General features: G+C 44.2%; 1 long non-coding RNA gene across 1 annotated transcript in view; it reads right to left on the minus strand.

Annotated features, from left to right (window-relative positions):
* LOC117282598 overlaps positions 1 to 22,148 on the minus strand; it is a 90,426-nt gene that overhangs the window by 60,917 nt on the left and 7,361 nt on the right. The window contains exon 2 of the long non-coding RNA XR_004513400.1: positions 12,468 to 12,472. This is a non-coding gene — a long non-coding RNA (uncharacterized LOC117282598). The remainder of the gene's footprint in view (positions 1 to 12,467; positions 12,473 to 22,148) is intronic.

The following is a 22,148-nucleotide window of genomic DNA, read 5'->3' on the forward strand; positions in this document are numbered from 1 at the left end:
ACTTTACCTTTTATACTGATAGGACCTGATCCTTCTGTCTGCCTTGCCGCCGCGAGTATCAGTGAGTACTGCTCATTAAGCTGTAGTCTTCATTAATGTAGAGCGTCGTCCGCAAAGCGCCTTACGAATCGGTAACTCTGCCACACAATACTGCACGAAAAGTTGCAGGTCTTGTAGGAGGTAACTACTAAACTTGCTCATTACGAGCATACTCTCCTCTTAGCTGTGTTCACTGACGCAAGATCCCTAAACAGAACTGACCATTCAGCGATGGGCTTTAAAGTACTTTAAAGACAACAGTAAATGTAGTTTGAGGTATTATATTTTACACAAAGAAAATGTGGAAGGGGGGATTTTGCTTTTCTGAGTGAGGGACGAAGTGAAGATACGGATAACAAAGGAGTTCTGGTGAGAAAGGAGAACTGTAAGGAGTAAAGTATATAATCAGAAGGAAATTGTATGGGCAAAGAGACTGAAATGTTGTCTATGGAATGCAAAATACACTAAGTGTAGCACAGGGCCGTGCCATAGCTCAAGCGGTTAGTCGCTGCTTCCCACCCGGGTCTGGTCAAGTGGGATTTGTGGTGGACAAAGTGGCACTGGGGCATGTTTTCTCCGAGTACTTCGGTTTCCCCTGCCAATCTTCATTCCACCAATTGCTCCACAATCACCCTGACCTATAATCTGGGACTGGTACAATAGGCCACAAGTGGCCGCAGTACAAGGGACTTAGTCCCACCCCACTAGCAATAAAAAAATTATGTGCAGCAGTGACAGTATAAAAATAACATATACATAGTCAATAGATCTCTTTAAGATTGAAACTAAGATCAGATACTTAGAAACGGCAGTGGAACCAAACAGTATTTTGTTCATGATGAAAAGAGAAGATGAAATTAGGGGAATTCCGTTCATTTCGGAGCCTCCAATGTTACCAACTCTCACATAAGAAACGTAAAGATGAAAGCAACAAGTTCTGCTAAAAAAAAAGTAATCCAGCGATTCTTCAATTTTTACTTGTGTATTCGTTGCCGCGGTAATATTTTTACCTAGCCGTTGCCTAGTAAAGAAATGGGGATTTTTTTTACTGACCAGTTGCCTGGCAACGCTACAGGGATACAAATACAGATACACAGACTGACGGGAGGCATTTAAGGAATACTCTGTTGAGATGGGCAGAGTTATCTAGATATATATATATATATATATCAAGTTGCATAAAGATACTTTCATGCATTCAAAATTTGATAAGTTGGATATACAGACAGCATGGTGATCACATAAGCCTACTTTCATTCTTTCTAAATAAAGACATTAATGACGCCTGGGATGCAATTTCCGGTGTTTACTGGACAAAAACCTCAGTAGGCCCATAGTCGAAATAGTATCTGTGGAGAAGAAGGAGATTTGATGCTCTTGCCGGGAAGCGAACCCCGGCTCCTCAGTCTCCAGGCCCAAAGCCTAGTATGCTCAACAGCTCTCGGCTCCAGTTTGTTAGTGACTTAATGAATCTGAAGAAACCGTTGTACGTAGAAACGTCGTCACTTAATAAAGTTCAAAGTTGCGGCTTGGTCTTAGAGAAAGCAAATAAAACTGAATGTCAATTTAACGGCGACTGTATGCAATGAAGGCCTCTATGACGATCATTCGAGTCAGTGTGAAGTTAGTGTATGGCGTTTCGACTAGTTTATCCTTGTCCATCTTCAGGGTTCGGAAGTATCAGCGCAACCACCATGGCTTGTGAAGTCTATCCGTCTAACTCTGCCCAATATTCTCTCTGTGGTACGCGTTGTGACAGACAGCAGCGAGCTCTGTGTTACGAATATAACGAATTTAGTAAATTATTACCACGTGTATGAGTGACTGTAGACGGGGCTACGACACGTGACTCGATTTATTGAGCAGTTATACGCAGAACTCTTCACTACAATTTACAGATCTCCTGGAATATGTTGGCGTGTAGCCTAGCTGAGGTTTCGAAGGAATTTACTGCTTCAGCCTTCAGAGATTAAAAGTAAGCCACGCAAGCAGGTGGAAGAAAGCTCTTTTTGCTGTTTGTCTGGTTCATTCTTCGACCCTGACTATGGAGACAATACATTCCTTCAAAACGTCGGCAATCTACCGGCTAACATACTGCCCCATCCCGTCTTCCTGTTTGCGATGGTGAGAACGCCTGTAGAACTAGTGTATGTTACCCACTTCATAACTGTGTAGGAGAAGTTGCCGAAGGAGCACGGCGCCACCGTGATTTTTGTGTTTCAATTCTTCTTTCCGTGTGCATATACGAGAGTATGAGCTTCGTGATTAAAGGAAGAGGAATAATAATAATAATAATAATAATAATATCTCTGTCTTCACTTAAAACTCTAAGACCAAGAACAGAATGACTTACCAACATTCATTCATCAGTAATCTGTCAGACGACAGGTCCACAGTCTCTTCCAAAACAGTTCCTCCACTTGATGCGATCTACAGCTTTCTCATTCAAATGAGAATATCCTCTTCTGTCCCCAAGGTCTTCCAGCATCTTCTTACGTCTTCTTCCTCGTCTTCTGGTTCGCATACATGGTGTCTCTGTTTCTGGAAAGAAACTATCCAGGAAAAGTGATAATGTGGTAGTTTTTCCATTTGCTTTCCACACACGGCAGTACAACAGTCGTTCAAACTACTCTGGTCACGCCTGTTGCTATACGAACTTGAACCATCTCGAGCATCATTTGCTCTGTGCTTCAGTTCGCTGCTGATGACGCTGCTTCTGGCATCATTGCCAACATAGTGTAACGAATATGACCATTATTAGACAACGGTTCGGTAAACACATTCCCGAGGTTACGCAGTCAACAGTGGAAGGACCCCCGTTGCTGGGTAGCAAGTCGCTAGGCATGTTTCATTGCAACGGAAAGAACACAGATAATAACAGACGAACTGTTCGAGGCGGTGGTTTCTCTTCGGTTCGTCCCGAGTTTAAAAGAGAATTCGTTCGTGAATTAATTAGAATTCATTCGCAAGAGAGTTAACTGTTCAGATGTGGAGTGTTAATTAGCGGACACCGGAAGCGGAAGAGAAGGCACCAGTAGTCCAGCAAGGAACGGAGCGAGTCTCAGACAGTCACTGATTGTGAGCTGTTATAATTTATTGTAATTGTAATAGAAGGCCAATAAATCCAATCATACAATCCAGAACCCATTATTATTAGTCACAGAACCCAGGACACGTGACAAAACAAAGCAATTAAGTGCCTCCACAGTTTCAATGATTCATCTAATAAATAAATATTATGTTACAATTTTAAACATTTAAACGCATAATGAAAAAACACGGTGCTGACGTCGCAACCGTATTAAAGCTCTGTACTTACCGTCTGTGGCGTCAGTGGCGTTTCTCGTTCCCCGAGACCCGAGACGTTCTCAATGTAGATTAATCTGTGGCGGTTTACGATGTTGAGTGTAAGAGGAACGGTCGGGTGGTTTGGGGGTCGCGTGGGGGAAGGGGGAATCAGGAAATGCTTTTATGTAGCGAAGAGTGGCGGAGGGGAAGACAGAGTTGAATGACGTACAGTGGGATCAAAGTGATAATTGATCCCTTATAGAATGTTAAGTGACTTGAAATAATATAGAAGATAAAGGCACCCATGACAGCCGGCTGAAACGGAGTAAAGGGGCGATTAGATTAAGCCGTAACAACTTGTGGCTACTTAGTCTCACGCCTGAAATATTAGAAATGATTTTAATTGAGTGCCCGTGAATTATATTTCCTTTTATTACTGTTCATTCCCTCTAACATTATTTTTAATAATTTATGCGGTGAAGAAATGAGACAAGTGCGTGTAGTTGGAAATAAGCGGGAAGTTTTCGGAAGAAAGAGCTCCGTAGCCTGTAGTCCGCAAGCAAACTATACCGACAGAGCGACCCGCCGGTTATCGGCGAAGTTAGTGCCAACTTTAGCCGGTAGAGGGTGTTATGTGGTCAGCGCAACGAATTTCCACGGCCGTTAATCTCGATTTTCTAGACCCGAGCCGCTATTTCCTTGAAATAGCACCTCATTTTTCCTTACGAGGCTGAGTGTACACTTTCCAGACCCACTACTTATCGGAAAATCTTGTAGCGCCGGGGATCGAACCCGGGCCTTTGGATCTGTAGCTAGGAACTCTGACCACAGAGGCGTCCTTAATGATATTCCATGAATTTTATCTTCAATTTGTGCCACATTTCATTTCCCTAGCTCCAGCAGCTTATTAACTATGTCCATAATATCGGAAACTAATTATATGGCTTAAAAAGTTGTCATTATTCTTTTCTGCTGCTCCATTCTTGTTAATGTCTTACTTGTCTTACGCCTCGACATTAAAGACGGATACAGTACATTCCTCCGAAACGTCCGTGAACTTCTATTGGGCTATATGCTGTCACAGTTCAGAGATATCGCAATAATCGACTTTAAAATCGATCATTTTATATGTAGGATATGTCCTAGAGCATAAAACACTTGCAAGAGAATTTTGCATTGAGATTTCAGAGAGCGAAGGGTTCAGAAGGGCATGATAATCAGGACAGGGAGTCGAAAAGGGTTGGCAAAAGAGAAAGAGTGGGGTGGGGAGAGAGACGAAGTGAAGTTTAGAAGAAGAAGGGGGGGCGTGTAAGCGACTCGCGTAAGCCCTTCAAATTCTACCTCGCTTTCCCCTCTCACACCAATAAAACCCATCCGAGAAAAAAAGTTATGGAGCGTAGAATCTTGTCTTCTTGCTGCTGACCAATTTGGGGCATTGTACCCAAGCCTACTGTCACCTCCCCCGCACCAAATACTGTTTCATGTTACGGAAAGAGAGAAAGAAATGAGTACGAGACAGAGTGCGATAGAAAAGTGGGGAACAAATCACTCTTTTCTTCCCTCCCCCCACTTTCTTTTGTCCAATGTTATCTTCTTTCTTCCTTTCGCTACGTGCGAATTCTTCTTCTTTTTGTTCTCACCCCCCTCCACAATTGCAATCTCTGAGGCGCTTCCTTCGCTTGTCTGTACAATCACATTCCTATTGGCGTAGGAGGGGACTAGACGCAGGGGCTGCAGAACTTTCGTCCCTCTGTTAGATTGCAAAATCTTAATTTCATTACATTTATTTTCTTTCCGTTGTTTCCCATGCTTCTTGTCTTCCCTTAATTTATCTTACATTTCTTGTTTCTGTAGGGCACGCGGTACCGTAGTTGGGTGAGGCAATATGTTATAAACCGGGAAGTCGTGGGTTCGAATCTAAGTGAGACCATAAAAGAACTCCGTAGCCTGAGTCCTCAAGCGAGCTATACCGACCGAGCGACCGCCGCTTATCGGCCAAGTGCCAGTTTTGCGGATAGAGGGTGTCGCGTGGTCAGCGCAACAAATCCCCACGGCCTTTAATCCTGATTTTCTAGACCGGAGTCGCTATTTTCTTCAATTATTTGCTCAGTTATCCTCACGGGGTTGAGTGGACCCCGTTCCAGACCCACTACTTCTCGGAAAATCTGGTAGCGCCGGGAATCGAACCCGGACCTCTGGGTCTGTGTGCAGGAACTCTGACCACTAAACCACAGAGGCGGTCGATGAGGTCATTGGTTTCTTTTTTTTAATTTAACGTACCTCATCTTTCCAGCCGCACTGTCCCTGGGGTCGACTCAGCTTCTAACAGAAATGAGTGCCAGGAATATTCTTGGTGGTAAAGGGCGGCCGGCGTGTTTTGCTGACCTCACCGCCATCTGTGAGCCGGTTTTCTAGACGTCTCACAACCCTATGGGCCTCCACGGCCTGTTACAGGGATACCTTTATTGAACCTCACCGCAATCTGTGAGCCGGTTTTCTAGACGTCTCACAACCCTGTGGGCCTCCACGGCCTGTTACAGGGAGACCTTGAATAAGAGGCTGGGTGGAACTCAAAGTCGGCCTGGCCGTTACAGAGAAAAACAAACCCTTACCTCTGCCGGGAATCGAAACCCAAACCGTCTAGCGTGTACCCAGTCACTGTACTAAATGAACTAACCCGAGGTTCTTATTCAACTCCCTAATTCTTTGAAGAGTTCCTTTTTTTTCTGGGATATAACGCCGTGCAGTGCGTTGAAAATGAACAGATATTTCGGAGGAACTTGCCACTTTCATCTTCAGGATCGAAGAACGAACCAAGGTGTTCCGTGCTGATTTCTTAATTGCTTAACATAGGCAGCTTACGTCAAGCGCATGCAGAGCGCGCGCACGGATTTCTGGCAGTTCTTTCCTGGCGAACCCCGTTTAGAAGACAATGCTCCGGAGAGTGGAGCGCCTGTGTGAATACAAATAAATTGGTTGGCTGAGTTCTCATGTAACCAGTTGTTGTCTGGGGTGCTGCATCATGAGAAGAGTCAGTTGTGTCTGTCCCAACTCCCTCCTACACGGCACCAGATGTTGTAATTAATTCACTTTGAAATATCTGTTTCTGTATGTGGGGGAGGGACAGACAGACGGACATTGTCATAAAGATGAATCCATAGACACGGTCAAAAATCAGGCACAATGCAGAGCGCAGGAAACACAATGGGAACAGAAGTGGGGATATGTTCGCGATTTTTCGATTACATTCAACGCAATTATGATTACAGATTAATTACAAACACACTTCACCCTTTGACGTAACGCACTTGCATCGCTTGTTTCTTCTGCGTTTGGTTCTAAAACTTCTTGGCCTCTTTTACAACAATTGTTCATCCTTCTTTATTGTTTGCGTTTTGCCTCCATCTCTTCACTTACGGCTATCCTCAATCAGTCTCTGCATCTTCCAGTCATCTTAGTCAGTGCCTGCTCATTTTTCTCCTGCCATCTTTATTAAAATGTAAAAGAGATAAAGCTATCCCTGTAACAGGCCGTGAAGGCCCATATGTTTGTGAGACGTCGAGGCTCCCATATTTTCTAGGCAATCGGCTCAGAGATGGCTGTGAGGTTGTCAGCCTTACGCGCCGGCCGCCCTTTACCACCTCCACCCCTGGAAGATTCCTGGTACTCATTTCTGTTAGAGGCTGAGTCGACCCCAGGGTCATAGTGCGGCTGGAAGTATTAGGTCAGTTGAAAAAAAAAATCCATTTACCTCATCGAGGATCGAAACCGCAACCTTCTGGTTTGTAGCATGGTGCCTCAACCAGCTACGCTACCGCGTGCCTCTGTATTAAAAGGTAAAGTTGTTAAGCCGGTTAGTCACAGGGCGAGGCACTACTGTGTTCATAAGATTTTGAAAGGCCGCTGGTCGGTGCCTGGCGAAGGTTCTCATCTCTTGGATTACTTTCAGTGAAGCAACTCAACGAAACTGATAATAGAGAGTATCGCCACATACGCAGGGCTGCTTAGTCAGATTCAAGAATAAAATAATCACAAAACAAGGGTGAAAACCCTCTGATTTTTCATTTCATCGAAATCGCATGATCGCGTACGGTGGTGAATGGAAGCATTTGGGTGTGGTCACCGGTCAGGCGGGGGGCTTCAGCCCAAAAGGGGGGCAATGTCACGTCACAAGAGAATTAATTATTGAAGTCGTTAGGTGCACCGTGTTTCGCGGTGAACTGTTAGACACAGGGATGTACAAACTTGTGTCATAGTAAGTAAAGTTTCATGTCCTGCCTACAGCAAATATGAGGGGTACTTACACCGTGTAAGCTGTAAGATTTTCACCTACATTTCGGTGGATTTTATTGACTCCATCTTCAGGGTCGAAGACTAGACACAGAAGTGAATTGCTAGAGATGCTATGTTAAATGTTGTCACGTGTATTAGTGACTATAGACAGGGTTTGGATTGGATTACTTCATTTAATGACACCTTATACATTCACACACCTCGGGACTACAGGCAATTGCAGCGCTATCACTGATTGCACACTTTGCAGTTCACCGTTACACACGCACTAACGTTCTTAGTCTTCATTAGTCGTGTCCTGGCAACGGATTTACAACACGCTCAGTGTCACTGCATCACATATTAAGTCTTCTTTCCACATTTTAATTCCTTTCTATCTATTTCTTCTCAATCACCTTCGACTGCCGACACTCTCAATTCAATTCCTCTGTTCCCAAGCTCATATCCTGGCAGGCTGGGTTCTCGAAGCTCAACTAACTCATAACTAACTCTTTGTCCCATTTATGACCCCCGGCACGGATTACATAGAAAATAAGCCTCTCCATTGTTGAGAAGACGCGTTTACATCGACTTTGCATAGCAACCGAAGTTATTCGATTGTTGCTTGCGTATTCGTTGCAGCGGGAACGTGTTGCCTAGCAATGAACGTCTCCTCTGAATTTATTATTCGGGCTTTCGGGCGTCATATCACAGTATTGGCGGGTTTAACGTAAATACCACAGCCGACCTGGCCAGTATTTAGCTTGCAAAGGTTTAACTGATAAATTTCTGGAACCTAGACCTTTTAGACGAAACGTCGTGAGGCGTACTTTTGTACTGTCTTTCTACTTTCCGTAGACCTCATTCTCGTCAAAATATCCGACTGAAGTACTCGTGAGTCGAACTCGGAACAAATAAGCCTGTCTGAAGCGCCTTGATAAGCTGAAAGTCTGCTTGCTAGTTTATTCGTAGACAAGCTTAATACATTTCCAGCGCTTAATTCAATTATCCTCGATAAGTGCATTCGCGTGTTTCCTACCAGGCCTTCGTTTCAAATTAACTGCCTTCTAAATAATAAAATTTCCTTATCAGCACAGCTTTCTTAATCTTGATTCGTTGGAAGTTTGTCCCCACATACCTTGACTAAGAGCTGCTTATTCTAATTATCGTAACATGTTATTGTGTAAGAGATGCTAACATAGTCGTATGATGGAATTCGACAAGTTGGCTCAAGCGGTAAAACTTTCAGCTTGTATTCGGGGTCTGCCTCTTTCGAGTCCGGAAAAGGACACTGTTTATCATGACAGGCTATCCTCAGGATATCACACGAATTGTAGGATATTATCTTTGAAGGTTGCTCTTCCTCCCCGATCCATTTACGTTCACCGAACACGATAATCCAGTCATGAACTTTGGCGTTTCCATAACCACTTCCGTTCATGCAGCGTCGTTTATTGTTACTGGGTTTTGCACTTTTTCCATCGTCCGGTATTCTAGAGACTAGAAAACACGACGTTTCGGAAATTGGTTCTGTTTCCGTCCTCAGATCAAGGGGGAAAATACCTAATCAGTTGGGTCCCACAGAAAGATCTAGGTTCGATCTTTCTAAGGGACCCAACTGAGTAGTTGTCTACCCCCCTCACCTGAGGACGGAAACATTCAGTTTCGAAATGTCGTGTTTTGTAGTTTTTAGGATACCAAACGATGGGAAAAGTCCAAAAGTCCAGTAATTCTGAGTGTTATACACCATCGTCAGAACCCTTTAGAATCAACTAACGATAGCATTAAGAAAACCCTGCAGTTTGTCCCATAGGGTGTATTTATGGATTTCATTGTGTTCTCACAATAAGCGGACATTGTTGCCAACAATAGCCTTAACCGGTTGACTTTTGCGATGGAGAAACGGTGTTTTCCGTGCAGTAGGAACTGAATTTTAAAATATTATTATTGAATGAGCAACAAAATTCCACGATACACCGCATGTTTCAGTACTCACCCCTTCGGATACTGACATCAAAATATCGCCCCAAATTCCCAATTTTAAACCACTTTTGACTGTAATGTACAGCCCCTCAAACTTCTAATATCAGAATTCTATTCGAATTTGGTAGAAAACCTGTACATATTTTCTTCTATTCTCATAATAAATTCCATTTCACATCGCTTTACCTCCTTCACTTCCCAACGCTTTACCTACTCCCCAGTACTCTTCTCTTCCATTTTCTCTTCTCTCTGTCTCCGTCTGTCTCTCTTCATAATTTATAAAGATAATTTTGGGGCCTCCAAAACAGGGCGTTTAATTTTGTTTAATTTAAATTTGGTGCAAATATTGTGGTTCTAGACAATATCAATGGCCAGTTTTTTTATTTAAAACACAACGTTTCCGAGACTGGATTCTGTCTCCGTCTTCAGGTAAAACCTACTCAGTTGAATCTAATCGATAGAGCTAATTCCTATCTCCGATATATTGATTGAGCTCAACTGAGTAGATTTTACCTGAAGAAGGAAACATAATCCAGTCTCTGAAACGTTGTGTTTTGAATAAAAACAGGTCTGTGGATAATGTATAGAAACATAATATTTATATTAATACACCATCGTCACAAATTGTAGACCTTATTGAAATTGGGAGGGTTGCATGAGAAACATTGAGTAGTTAGCGACTAGCAACTACAGAGCAACTTGAAAGAAATTCCGAAATCGTTGCGACGTTCCGAGTTGCTTCTGCTTGCAGTTGCCCTCCCAGTTCAAATTTATCAACATTAGAGCCACTTTGTTTATTGCTAGTGGGGTGGGACTAAGTTCCTTGTACTGCGGCCACTTCTGGCCTATTGTACCAGCCCCAGATGATAGGTGAGGGTAACTGTGGAGCAATTGGTGGAATGAAGATTGGCAGGGGAAACCGAAGTACTCGGAGAAAACCTGCCCCAGCGCTACTTTGTCCACCACAAATCCCATTTGACCAGACCCGGGATCGAACCCGGGCCGCCGCGATGGGAAGCCAGCGACTAAACGCTTGAGCTATGGCGCGGCCCTTACAACTAGCTAAGCGGTATGTAATCTTGCGACGATAGTCGTCTGCTAGGCGTGTATTAACCTTTTGAAGGATAAATAGAGACACATAGATAAAAGAAATTGAGAGGGGCGCTAGAAGACATTACCTTTTCCGGGTGGGGGGGGGCATAAACGTTTCAGGCTATGAGACCTGAAGAGAGAGACAGAGAAAGTATATTCTTCTGTTGGCTATTTAGCTATTTAGCATAAGCGGTTAGTCACTGGCTTCCCACCGCGGCGGCCCGGGTTCCATCCCGGGTCTGGTCAAGTGGGATTTGTGGTTGACAAAGTGGCGCTGGGGCAGGTTTTCTCCGAGTACTTCGGTTTCCCCTGCCAATCTTCATTCCACCAATTGCTCCACAGTTACCCTCACCTATCATCTGGGGCTGGTACAATAGGCCAGAAGTGGCCGCAGTACAAGGAACTTAGTCCCACCCCACTAGCAATAAACAAAGTGGCTCTAATGTTGATAAATTTNCCCTTCTGACTTGTTTCCTAGACGTCCTCACTTCGTATCTCGAATGTGCCTTCGACTATCGTGACGGAGGGTTTTCGTAGTTTTCTCAGTTTTCTCAGACATGCTGCGATAGTACCGCTTCCTTCTTATTCCTTTCCAGTTCATTAATCTCTGGCCATCCTTTTGTTTAGATTATGTAGTCTGAGCTACGGATAGCGTTGTTAAAAGGCCACAAATAAATAAATAAATAAATAAAAATTCATTTTTATTTTCCTCTTAATTTTTTTCATTTTCTCTCTTCTCTGTCTCTTCCTCAATTTATATTTTATTCTTCTCTTTTACTTTTGCTTGCTTTTTGTTTCAGTTTTACGTCATTGCTTTGCTTCTTCTTTCCATTCGTTCCCTTCATTTCGTTGTTTTTTCTAATGTTTTGTCCCGTTATCTTTCTTTTATTTTCTTCCTTTTTCGTTCTTCATCACCTTTCCATTTCACGTCTTCTCCTTTGTTCTATTTTTCATTTCGTTTAATTCTCCCTTCTTATGTTCTTTCCTTTCTTCACTTTTCTGCCTTTATTTCTCACTTCTCCCTTTTTTTTATTCCTTACTTAATTTTCCATTTCTCCTCCCCCTGTCTCTTCCCTGCCTTCATTCTGTGTTCCTCTCCTCCTGCCCTTCATTTCCTGTTGCTGTCACATCAGTATGGTGCCGCGCGGCTCACTTTGGGTCCGCCCGTCACTTATCCAACCTGCAGGCTCAATCGATAAAGTCGCCTGTCTCTCGACTGTCTGTATTGATGATGATCCGGCATATCCACTGTCAACCGCGGATAAACAAAACGGGACGCATAATATATCCTCCAGGAACCCCTAGCGATCTACCAGGAGTGACATGTGAATGGTTTCAGACACATCTGAGGCGAACGCGCGGCTGTGTGGAGGACGGAGGCATTGTGACATTCCCGACAGACTCACAAAAATAATGGATGTAAGCTAAAGAGGTAAACTCTGTCCTCTTGCCTATATACACACCACGTCATCAAGCAGCTTAGCGTAGCTTAACTCTCTAGACCTGTATTCGGAAAGTGCCGTGTTCGAATCTCGGCTGGGATACCAATTAACCTGTTTGAAATATTCCGCTGTTTTCTTCAGCCCCTCGAGTCAAATATCGGGATGTATTGCTTTAGTTCCTAGGGGGATGAGACTGAGTCCACTTGGTACGTCGGCCACTAATTGACCTGCTATACCAGTCCTGGATGATAGATGAATATAGAGAATTCGATGGGATGAGAATTGGCAGGGGAAATCGAAGTACTCGGAGAAATCCTGCCCCAGCTCCACTTTATTCACCACAAATCCTACATGACCTTACCTCAGATAGCTTTCGGGCTACCGCAGTGGGAAGCCGACGACTAACCGCCCGAGCTATGGCACGTCCTAAATTCCGGGATAGTGTTTCGACTGCACCACTGCCGCTTTCTTCTGTATCTCTTCCTATTTCGTCCCAACACTTGACGCCATGTTGTCTCGAGACAGTGAGATGGTAGCAGAGCTAGCCACAAGAGACACAGGCAGCAGATAAGAGTGTTACACATGCGCTAACTGGCGGAAGAAAAATGCGAACTTCGTTTCATTTCAACTGAAATACGATCCCCTTTCAGGATGCCGGAAATGGACTAGCAGGCGCCAAATAGGAAGTGACGTCACGTCTATTAATTGACGACATAACTAGTTAGCTAAACAGACCGACAGATGTTCCTAGTTAATTCAATCGATCTGATTGCCGTCTGCTATTAATAGCCTGACTGCAGTAGCTACGCACAGTGCATTTCGCCCCGTAGCGCATACTAACATTATTTCCTATTGTGTATGTAACCAACATGCCATGGATAGGTGAATTGGGGCATGGTGTTAAAACACCATCCATTCTTAACCCTAGAAGTGCCAGATGACGAATATTTTGACCTTCACAGGAATTTCTATACGTAACAGCCTATGACATCTGTCGGAGTTTTGCCTGAACTACGTAGTGAAGAAATGTTTGGAAAGATTTTACTTGCAGTAGAACTTCTTGGGGACTTGTGTGCTTTAACGGCGAAAGCGGGCGCCTCCGACATCCCGAAATGCAGGAGTTAACATTTTCCTCCTCTCGCTCCCACTTGGAAACAAAACTGATTTCTCAGTTTCATGATCCTTGTTATACAGACGGTAGGACTCCTTTGATGGGGGATCAGCCCGTCGCAAGGCCGCTACTTACACTCAGAACAACACAAACAGAATAAACGCATACACACACCAAATATCCATGCCTTGTGTTGGTTTCGAACCCAGGATGCCGGCTTCCGAGCAAGCGAAGACAGTGCATTCCTCAGACTTATCGGCTACTGTGACTGGCAGATAGAAATACTGATCAGTTTTAATCTCGGGCCGTCCTTAACCTCTGATACTCGTTGAATTTAAAGCTTGGTGAGCCCTTAGTCATTCTAATCTTACGCCTCCTGGACCTAGGAGAACTATTTTTAAATGTATAGGAACTCATTTGAATTCAAAATTTCACGGGACGTCGGTGGAGAAATGTATAACAATTTGAAAATCTGAAATACACCTCACGAATGCCGACGGCATCTAACGCAGTAACTCACCAACTCCACGGAGATGAGCCTTTCTTAAGCAGCCGCCAGTTGCTCAACTGCTCACGAATTTCATGGATTCGGACAGTTCATTTCCATATTCACAAGATCGCTTCAGCGGTCCGAATTCTGCGCCTGATGAATCCAATCCAAACTAACCCACGCTACGTACTTCTTTTAGAGACTTCTTAATATTGTAGCATGTAGACACATTTCCAAGTTACAGCTTTGTAAACAGGAGACAGTATACCAGCCATTGCTAGGGAACAGCGCTGTGGACACGCTTCCTCGGCAACGAGAGAACAAACAGTAATGGAAGAGATGCATTCTGTGCGGTCCGTGCCGATATTATAAAACGAGGACCAGCTGCCATTACGAGGCAGTTCTCAGACGGCAGTTAGAAGTGTAGGAGGTTGGTGTGAGACAGTCGTGAGACTGTGAGGACGTGAGCCTGGGAGCAGAGGAACGTCCACTGTTGGAAGACGTTACCAAGCAACGCAGTGAAGCCCGTCAATGGGAATACTAGACTTTATGTCTAAAGTCACACTTAGTCACGTGCCAGTATTATCCTCCCAGCTTCTTCTAGATCTTTCTATTAGTGTTTTCCTTCTGGCTTTTTAAAACATATTCCATTTGCCACTTTTATGTAAACCAGTTTGTTGACTGTAGCTGACGGTTTATATTTTTAAAACAGAATCACACGGTTTGCTGGTTTGCTGCATTTGGCGGCTTTACACGTCACAGAAACCTCCGCTGAACCGTCATAAGTTATCCTGAGATGTGAAGTTGTTACAACGCAGTAATCAGATGAAGTCCCTCCAGTGACAATCGAAACATCCGTCTACCCCTCTACCCTACCCTTTTCCCAGTATTTACATTACATTAGGAGGATGAAATACGTAGAAAAAAATTCCGGTGTATCATGCAGTGTTAGCTTGCAGAAACTTGACGTGTTTTGATGAAACTAACCGCCAGGTATCAGGCGTTTGCTTTTCTAAAACTGTTAACATCGCATTTGTATCAGGCTCGTTATAGAGAGTGCGTTTTTCTTTCTTTTTCTGTTTCTCGCATGTGACGTCACGAGTTATCGGGGGGGGGGGCAGCGGGATGGGGGGGGGGGGGAAGGGGGGGGGAATAGAACTGGGAGTGAAATGAAGTTCGTATTTATAGAAATATTTTCTCTCTCCGTAATAAAAAAGAACTCTTTATGAGTCTTCGTATAAAAATAGCTTGTGGCTTATGGTGCTATCGGGTTGTATATGTTCTCGGTAGCGCCATGACCTAAACCTCATTTTTTATGTTATCTTCGTAGTGAATGCACGGCAATGAATGCATGTAAATTGGATTTGAAGTTTTCACGTCGTTGACTGCGAACACTGCTGTTTCTGAGACTTGACGTTCTGTATTGTGATAGAGGTTTCACTAGCGTATCGAACGAACATACCGCCTCCATCTTCAGGGAAGAAGAGTTAGAAAAACAATGAGCGCTTATGTAATAAGACGAACTGTATTAAGGTTGTTTTCTTCTTGCTGGTTACTAGCTTGACGTAATTTTCGACCCTGAAGATGGAGGCGGTAGTCTTTAATGCCTGTAAGACTCTCAGAATAGTTTAAGAGCTCCCGTATTTCGTTTTGTAAGGCGTGTTCTTCAAGCGTGGTGCCTCTGAAAATATTTCTAGTCGTCAGAGTTCCTGGCTACAGATCCAGAGTTCCGGGTTCTATTCCCGGCGCTACCAGATTTTCTGAGAAGCAGTGGGTCTGGAACGGGGTCCATTCAGCCTCGTGATGATAACTGAAGAGCTTTTTCAAGGAAATAGCGGCTCCGGTCTAGAAAACCGAAATTAACGACCGTGGGGATTCGTTGCGCTGACCACGTGACACCCTGTATCCGCTAAAGTTGGCACTAACTTCGCCGACAAGTGGAGGTCGCTCGGTCGGTATAGTTCGCTTGCGGACTCAAACCACGGAGCTCTTTTTCTAGTTCTGTTTCCAGTTTTGAGTGAAAATGAGATACTACATACACATTTCTGACTTCCCATATTGTGTTGCGCCATAACCACACACTTCCATAGGGTTATCTCAGTTGTAAGTGTGTGATTTCAGAATGTGTTTTGTTTTAAGTCACATTTAAATTGCAGTTGAGTCCCTTGCTTCAAACCCAAATTCCCGAAGACTTGTGTCGATGAACATAGTACACTCATGCGAGGAAATGTCGAGGCCGCAAGATTTGAAAGTGGCTTTTCCAGTGGACTAAACGCAGTAGGTTTCCTTTCGTGTCTTGTTCACCTGAAAACTGAAATAGAAATCATTTTCCGAAAGGTAATGCTCTCAGTAAACTAAGATGTTGGACAAATTCAAAATATCAATTAAAGTTATCCTTTCATCCCCTTTAAAGCCTTCCGTTGTCCTGCCTGGTCACAGAGAGCCCATTGCAGAATCCCAGACATTACTAATGAATGTATCGACATTAGAGACGACAACAGTGGTTCCATATGGTGGCAGCGATTCTTTTCCTCGCTAGTGCGTCTAAACCGCTTGTGGGGGCCACCCTGTCCCCTATCGGATACTTTCCCCTTAAAATAAATTAGCTCAAGTGCAGAATTTCCCACTCATCTCCTGCTAGTGCCGGTGTTAAGAATACATGAAGCTTCATTTCGTCCGCACAAACAACTTAAGTAGCTTCTGGGCATGTTACGCTTTGTAGTCTGACAGATCGTAACCAAAGTTTCGAAGGAACCAGCTGTTTCTACCCTGAAGATAGAGGCAGCAAGTTCCACGAAATATTGGAAATATTCTGTTGGTTATTCTACTCTACCAGTATCTTTTTAACGTTGAATGGTGGGGTGACTGATAAATTGGGAAGGAAACGGTCGTGATTTTATCAAAGCACTATCCCAACTTAGGAAAATCACGGAAGACTTCAGTCAGAATTAAAACCAAGCTCCGTCCAGTCTATTCTGACTTGTTAACGCTATGTCAAGACGCTCGATGTCACTATTCAGTAGTAGTAGTAGTAGTAGTTAGTAGTAGTACTAATTAAGCACTACGCCATGAAGACGTATGGGGGGGTGGATGTATAGATCCATTTTCTTGACCGGCAGTAGCTGGAGGTGAGTGGTCAGCTTCACGCCCAGGCCGCTATACCCCCGGGGAAAGAGCCCCCGGTACCCATTGTATAGGAAGTTGCGTGGACCCCAGAGACAGTCTGGATGACTTGGAGAAGCGAAATTTTTTCACCTACCGGGACTCGAACTCCGACCCCTCGATCGTCCAGCCCGTAGGCAGTCGCTATACCGACTGAGCTACCCCGGCTCCTAGTAGTAGTAGTAGTAGTAGTAGTAGTAGTAGTAGTAATCTGTGGGCGCTACAATTCGTGATGAAACTTGGCCTCTGTTTAACAGTTTCGTAATCATACCGACAGTCGGTAGGATTCTTTGGAACGAGGATCAGCAGTCTGTGATGTTAATTCTGTGAGAACATCAGATTTCTTGCAAAGCTGGGTTGGGAAACTGTGGCAATTCAGACTTTGGGAATTCTTTCCCAAACCCAAAGCCGTACAATCAGATGCGCATGCGCATAAAGTGCTGTCTTCCGCAAGATGAGGCAGCCGCTCCGCTCTGCATTCGCAAGTGAGTGTTGCGCGGGTTGTCGGCTCTTGCGAATATAGGGGTCACGTGACGTGACGTGTAACCTCACGGGGTAGCCGAGCGAACGGGTTCGTACGTAAGCGAAATGAAACGACGGGCTGTCTAGTAACGTCGTTCTAGGATTTCGAAGGTATAGTCACGTGAATTAGTTACTTTAGTCGCGGGTTTGGATCGGTGAGTCGATTTACTGGATGTTCACCAGGCGGAACTACGATTGGTGATAACAATTTCAGTCTTACTGTAACTATAAGGTAGGCCGCACATCGGCATTCTTCAAGACATGTAACAATCAAGACACGATGTCTGCGACATGAAGCAAAGAAAGGAGCACAGTTGAAACTAATAAGATTATGAAAACCGCCGCCCACCGGTCTGAGTCATGATGTTGCATCATAACACTTTGTAACTATGGACTATGATAACACTCTAAAGGTGACTGCATCTACTTACTTACTTACTCATGGAGCTGAGCCCTTCTGGAGGAGCCGCCAATTCTGCAGCTACTCAAGAATTTCCCAGCATTTTATGGAACCCGAAAGTTAATTTCCGTATTCACAAGAGCCCTCCACTGGTCCCTGTCCTGAGCCAGATCTATTCAATCAATACCATCCCATCCTATCTCTCTAAGATCAATTTTAATATTGTCCACCCACCTACACCTTGGTCTTCCCGGTGGTCTCTTTCCTTCTGGCTTTCTCAGCAATACCCTATATGCATTCCTCTTCTCCCCCATTCGTTCTACATGCCCTGCCGACCTCATCGTCCTTGACTTGATCATTCTAATTATACTTGAAAAAGAGTACAAGTTATGAAGCTCCTCATTATGCAGTTTTCTCCAACCTCCTGTCACTTCATGTCTCGTCGGTCCAAATATTCTCCTCAGCCCCTGTTCTTAAATGCTCTGTCTGTGTCTTTTTCCATATGCCAGAGACTAATTTTCACACCCGTGTAAAGCTAAAATAATTTTTATTAATTGTTTCTGTAACTGGTATTGTTAACTTCTAAGACCCTTTTAGTAGGATCGATTCTGTATGTAAATTCACAGGGATATCAAATATAATTTCATTAATGTGAGGCAGAGGGACTCAGTGCAATGTCGGTCGAGTGCAGTGCCTTGTGGGACATGGCGCTCCATTCGCTACTTGCCACTTGTTTGGAGTGCTCTCCGAAACGTCAGTGATCTTGTGCATGACTAAACGGGGTCACATTCTTCGTAATAATTTATGATCGCTGAGACAGTCAAAAGTGTGCCTGAAGTCTAGTCTTTTTATGATGTGTGTTCTTACGTGAATTGCATTACGGAACACTAATTTTACTGTGAACTGCAGTTTCCCCTTCGAACAACGGTTGTCATAGCAACGTGGCTGGACCGTATTGTGGTGGATGATAGGGTCCGTTGTCGTTTGCTGTTTGCTGAATGTGGTCAATACTGACATGACACCCCAGACGGGAACTGACTCAAAGAATGAAGATTAAGGGCAGTCGATATTGTAGCTTTACACAGTGCATTTTTATCGACTTATCCGGTAGCCTGTCAGACCTCCTCCACATTTCACCTCCCGAGGAACTGAAGAAGATAAAAACATGGATCAAGAGCGCACCTATAACTTTCATTAAACCAGCCCGGGTACACCGTCACATCTATTAATTTCTCATCTACGTCTAGGTCTCGCAAGTGGTCTCTTTCTTCCACATTTTCTCTTCTATTTCATGCGTGCTAAATTTCCCGCCCATATCATGTTTGAGACCGCCTCTGTGGTCTAGTGATCAGAGTTCCTGGCTACAGATCCAGAGGGCCGGGTTCGATTCCCGGTGCTACCAGATTTTCTGAGAAGTGGTGGGTCTGGAACGGGGTCCACTCAGCCTCGTGAGGATAATTGAGGAACTATTTCAAGGAATTAGCGGCTCCGGTCTAGAAAACCGAGATTAACGGCCGTGGGGATTCATTGCGCTGACCACATGACACACTCTATCCGCTAAATTTGGCACTAACTTCGCCGACAAGCGGCAGTTGCTCGGTCGGTATCGTTCGCTTGGAGACTAAAGCCACGGAGATTTTTTTTTTGTTTGTATCATCTTTGATCTGAGCATCCTAATATTACCGGTAGGCTCAGTCGATATAGCATCGGGGTATCGGCTGGACAGCCGGTGTTCGATTCCTGGCAGACCTACTCTGGATCCGAAAGGGGTTCCTGAACAAAAGTTACTGGGTACTATTTCCTCGGTGGCAAATTCGTCATTGAGTTAAGCTAACCACTCACCTCCATCAAGTGCCGAGTTTAAGAATATTTGGAGCTTTACTTTCACTCCCCCCATATGTCTTCATGGCATGGTTCTGAATTAATTAAGCACAGAAACAGCTTTAATATTTTCTGGCGAAGAATGCAAATTTTGAAAGTCTTCGTTATGCAGTTCTCTAGTCTCCTGTTCCTTCCTCCATCTTAGGATCATGTAGTCTCCAGTTCCTTCCTCCATCTTAGGATCATGTAGTCTCCACAGGTTAGCCCAGTCGGAATAGCGACTGGCTACGAGCTGGATGACTGAGGGGTCGGTGTTCGAGTCCCGGTAGAGTCAAGAAATTTCTCTTCTCCACATAGTCCAGACCAGGTCTGCGGCCCAACCAACCTCCTATCCAATGGGTACCGGGGATTCTTTCCCCGGGTGTAAAGCGGCCGGGGCGTGAAGCTGACCACTCATCTCCAACTAGTGCCGAGGTCACGAAAATATGGATCTATACATCCCCTATACACCTTCATGCTGTAGTGCTTAATTAGTTAAAGACAAGGACAACTTCATCTTTTTACCGTTTCCAACACATTCGTTATAAATCAATATTTTTTTTTGTATATAAGGATTTAAATACGTTTTATGTAAAACCTGAGGATCTCTCAGCGGTGAATATGAAGAGTGCTGTCTCCTGTTATGTAATACCATGTAGTTCGGAGTAGACGTTTCGGAGGAATATATCACCTCCATCTTCAGGAATAAGCCGAGCAAGAAACCGGCAGGAGCAGACGATGGGGGTACAATCCCCTCCAAACGTCTGGCAATCCCCAAACAGCACACTGGTACAACCCATGAGATAGTAAGCTTGAAAATATTTTATGTTCGTTAGACGTCTTGCTTTTAGCCAGCCCTGCCTTCCTACACTCACTACATTACCAGCAATCTATAGAAGTCATGCTTACCGTTATTCACTAATCTTCTTAAAGCGTTTAGTAAAAATGTTTTTTTAATATTATTTACATGTTTTCTTGAAATGATGTATCTACCAAGACGTTAAAAAGGTATGCTTCTTGGCAGCGCATCGTATTCCTTTCCGGTTTTAGTTCTTACCTCACAGAGAACAGTGCCCTCAGCTATAACCTCAACTGTCATTAACTTCAAAGTCCTCTTCGAGAGATCGATTTACCCTGTAGGATGATTCTGATGTTGCAGTGTATTGAAGTTAGGTACTCGTTGGGCCGCGCCATAGCTCAAGCGTTTAGTCACTGGCTTCCCACCGCGGCGGCACGGGTTCAATCCCTGGGTCTGGTCAAGTGGGATTTGTGGTGGGCAAAGTAGCGCTGGGTCAGGTTTCCTCCGAGTACTTCGTTTTCCCCTGCCAATCTTCATTCCACCAATTGTTCCACAATCACCCTCACCTATCATCTAGGGCTGGTACAATAGGCCAGAAGTGGCCGCAGTACAAGGGACTTAGTGCCACCCCACTAGCAATACAAAAATATAGGTACTTGTTTACATCCAACTTCCGCTTGTCTGACCTCGTTTCCGCTCAGTTTGCAAGGTAAAATGACCAGTCCGTACGGGCTTAATGAAGTGACGCCTCCACTCCATCCCGCACAATTAGAAACGTTGTTCAATATCAGTGGGTTTCTGATGCCTGCGGTACACGGGTTGATAACCAGTGATCTGGAGGTAGTGATCTAGGTTTGTAGTCGTAAGGCGCTGGGTTCGAATCTCGGTCGGTAGAACAGCGAATGATAAAGGTATTTTTCACAGATTTTTTTTTTCAGTCTTTCCAGATAAATGCAGAGTTAATAGTTCGATTCCTTCGAAATAAATTCCATTAAATTGCCTTATAATTATCTTATCACTCGACGCTCTATAGTAAGATAAACTGTTAAATAAACCGGACATACGAACACACTTACACACGCTCTGTTATAATCCAGTATTGTTCACAACGCCATAGAGACGAAGATGGGGTAAACTCGATGTATTACGTCCTCACTATTGGATATTGTATTCATCATCCAAGGGCTCTCCTGCCCCTTTGTTCAAAGGACAAGGGATGAGTAAGGATTTATTCAGTACGCCCTTACGGTCTGCTCTTTGTTTCCAACTGCCAATATTTACTTCACAATTCTGCTCACTGAACTACACTTCTTCTCCCTCAAATGCGCCCTCCAGCCCCTGCTCTAGCTCACAGGATTATTCGGTGATTATATAAGCATTGTATGAACGCAGGAGAACTTACACGCGCCCGGGAAAGTCGCCCTACCGAACTCCACACGATGCATTCTCATTAAAACATACATTTGTCATCTCAACGAGTTAAGACAGCGTTTCCAGAGCAACTGCATCTATTCCGCTAAACATATCCTGATGTTGGCTCGGTTTATGGGTCTCCCAACAGTGCGGATGAAGGCAATGTTACCGCCGCTTCGGAGGTTTATGGTGTTTCCATCTTCAGAGTAGAAATGTGTACGGTAAATGAGTGTTCATGTACGAGTCATGGTCCAAAGGGGTACGCTGTAGCATAG

Source organism: Cryptotermes secundus, unplaced genomic scaffold (assembly GCF_002891405.2).
Source record: "Cryptotermes secundus unplaced genomic scaffold, Csec_1.0 scaffold815, whole genome shotgun sequence".
NCBI lineage: Eukaryota > Metazoa > Arthropoda > Insecta > Blattodea > Kalotermitidae > Cryptotermes > Cryptotermes secundus.